We start from the raw sequence: 3112 nt of genomic DNA, 5'->3' as shown, positions 1-3112 counted from the left end.
GTGTGTGTGTGCGCGCGCGCGTTACCCTGGAGTTGAGCAGTGTGTACAGGACGTGGTCTGGAGTGGTCTGGGCTCTCCACTGTAATACCTCTGACAGGAAGAGGAACTGAAAACACAAACAAATACGGGAACAGTGAGACTGGATGACAACACAAAAACACACATATTCACAAATCAACAACACACACATACACACACACGCAATAAAGCAACAGAGCAGCTGAGAAGGAGAATTCAGTCTTCTACAGTTACAATGTTAACATAGATCAGCAACAATAACTGCAAATAGATATATTAAATTAATTTCAATGAATTAATAAAATGTTGCCGTGCTAATGAGAGGTAGTGGTACACAAGACTTCCGGTGAGTTACAGGTGCTTGCAACCAGTAGAATAAATATAAATTCAACCTTTCTGAGCGTTGTAAGATAATGAAACTCAATTATTCCTCCAAAAAAAAAACTTCACTGCTGTTAAGTAATGTAATTCATATTTAATGAGTAATGTGTAATGTGTAAATGATTATGTTTTTCCAACACAGATTATCAAATGGCCTTTCCTTTTATAGCTCACTCACAAAATGTGCATCATTTCTCAGAAACGCAGCTGCAGATTCACTCGTTCTGAGCCTCAATAATGATGAAAAACACTGTTGGCTCAAAATATTTGAAGGTTTTGGAGCTTTGTTGAGATTCTGACAGTGAATACTGATGAAGCGCACTCATAAATTTAAATTTTGGCAGCTTGCAGCGTGTTGGAGGGTTAGTGGGTGCACTTAATTTGGAAGAGATAGAGAGAAAGAGAGAGGGCGGGGGGAGGAAAACGTTAATATGGATGGAGGCAGGAGAGCGAGGTAAGGTAACAAGGGTTCCTGCTTTATAGCAGCGGAGACAAGAAAAGTGAGAGATGGAAATTAGAGATGGGAGGAGAGAACAAATCAAGAGAGAGAGAGTTTGTTTCTGGCCTCATGAATTTTTCAAGATTTGCTGCAGAGTGCTGAACCTCGGGAGTGTAATTCACCATACGTTTTATTTGTGTGTGTGTGCTGCCATTGGTGATGAGGATTTACCCGCCAACCGCAAAGCAAACGGACCTGATGTCTGTGCCACGCCACGTTCGTCACATCTGGGAGGACTCTGGGCGCGCTTGATTTGTGCTGCACATTCTCAGAGACTGTTCTGGTGTGAATTATTGTGCTGGAGGAGCTCATATGTGAACCTCTTGTTCCTCCAGCTGAGGGAGGTTTTCTATTTCACATTCATGCAGTTGCTGAACAAATAGCGGGTGAAAGTGATGGTTGAGACTTAGATCTGGTTGTCTGATATTTGTAGAACTTGATGGTTTGGTGGTAACGTCTGAGTCAATCATACAAACAGCACTGATGGGACACTGGGAACAATTAAACTGTTTTATGGTACTTTTTTCGATATCAAAAGACTCACAAGGTCTTCCTGCTTTCGAGTAACTTCAGAATTAAGAGAATAGAAACAACTAAATAAGAAATAAAAGAAAATAATTTGAAGCTAGAATTATTTTCTTTGTTAAAAACCTTCAAATAAAAAGATGTATTCAGACAATAATGTCAGTAAACTGTATTCATACATGCAAAGAAAGTGAGTGAGCCACATTAGTTTTAGGGAGTAATACAGAGGTATTGAGTACTATGTGATCAGGCTTGGGGCAGTAACGGATTATATGTTACCTGAAAAAAGTAATAATCTGATTATGTAATCGTTACAGTTACAAAAAAAAGACGCAATCAGATTGCAGTTACATCCAGTAAAAATGGGGAATAATTGTATTATAGAATACTTAAAAGTCATCTTATTGATATTTCTTTTCTCTTGTCTTTATTTGCATATTTGGTGTTGAGGTAATCCAAAAGTAATCTAGTTACTTTACTTTTATATCGTGATACTCGGATCAGGTTACTGATTACATTTTTAACACGTAATTAGTAATTCCATTTTTAAAGTAAAACTATCAACCCTGTATGTGATTTTTAAGTTTAAGTTTTAATAATGACCCTAAAACTGATGTTTTTTGAAGATCCAGTGTAGACTTTTGGGCTCAGCTGCATGAAGTTGTTGTTGCTAACTTGTTAGCAAACTGTGGCTTATTTACCCATCCAGCAAATGTGGAGCATTTGGAGTCGTTCGATATTTACTCTCCCTTTTAACTCTGGTTTTGTCTCCACCAACTCCTGAGAAAAAAAAAACTGTCTCTTTAGCTTCTAAATCTCCCGCGTCCTTTATCAGTTAGTCTCTAACTGTGTCTGTCGGCTGTTTGGTGCTGAACAGCGTATGGTGGATTCATCTTGCTGAATAAAGCTGATTCCTGCTGCTGGACACACATTAATCATTGGACTCACTGTTAATATAAAAGTATTCATTATATGGACAGACTTTCCAACTCTGACTGCTCCATAAAGGAAGAAGTCTAATGTCCATAGATTGCCTCTGATTTGTGTGTTTTATATTCAGTGAGCTGCCACAAAGACTAAAGCTGATTGTTAATTTACAGTCAGTGATTCTGTTGTACAGGAACTCTTTAAGTTGTGTATATAACCTCCAGTGTTCTGCTGAAAACATCACTCAGCTCCTCCTCGGCCAGAGTTTCATGTTTCAACGTTTAAAAAAAAAAAAAGGTTTGGCTGATGAAACGTTCTCTCATCCACTCACAACCAGCTTCATGCATCGCAAATCTCTCGTGGTTAAAAGATTTAAAGAAGGTTTTTCTCCCCCGATGAAAACATCATTCAGCTGCTTCTCGGCTCGACTCTTGAGCTTTCATAAAACTTTCATAACAGCAAATTAAAGTCTGCTTCCTTTCCAGTTCCCTCAGTTTCCTGCCGCATACATTAACATCTACCGTCTGGAGGAGGAGGTTTTTATCCCAAATGCTCTAAAGCGACATGACACCGCACGTAGAAACCAGCAGCCCCAACACTGTCGGTGGGAGGAGCCGGGGATTGAACCGCCAACCTTGTGATTAGTGGACGTTGCTGTGATTCAGTGTTTAAAAATTACATTATTGGGCGCCCGGTTGGCTCAGTGGGTAGAGCTGGCGACCCATGTGTCGAGGCTGAGTCCTTGCTGCGGCGGCCCAGGGT

At 39.8% G+C, this 3112-nt stretch overlaps 1 protein-coding gene across 1 annotated transcript in view; it reads left to right on the top strand.

Moving 5' to 3' along the window:
• The window catches only part of LOC118335231 (disco-interacting protein 2 homolog C), a gene marked incomplete in the record, with an annotated part of 203921 nt that overhangs the window by 179855 nt on the left and 20954 nt on the right, over positions 1–3112 (top strand).

This window comes from Morone saxatilis, unplaced genomic scaffold (genome assembly GCF_004916995.1).
Source record: "Morone saxatilis isolate NCDOM2014 unplaced genomic scaffold, NCSU_SB_2.0 Contig23, whole genome shotgun sequence".
NCBI lineage: Eukaryota > Metazoa > Chordata > Actinopteri > Moronidae > Morone > Morone saxatilis.
This window is presented reverse-complemented; position numbering and strand designations above follow the sequence as displayed.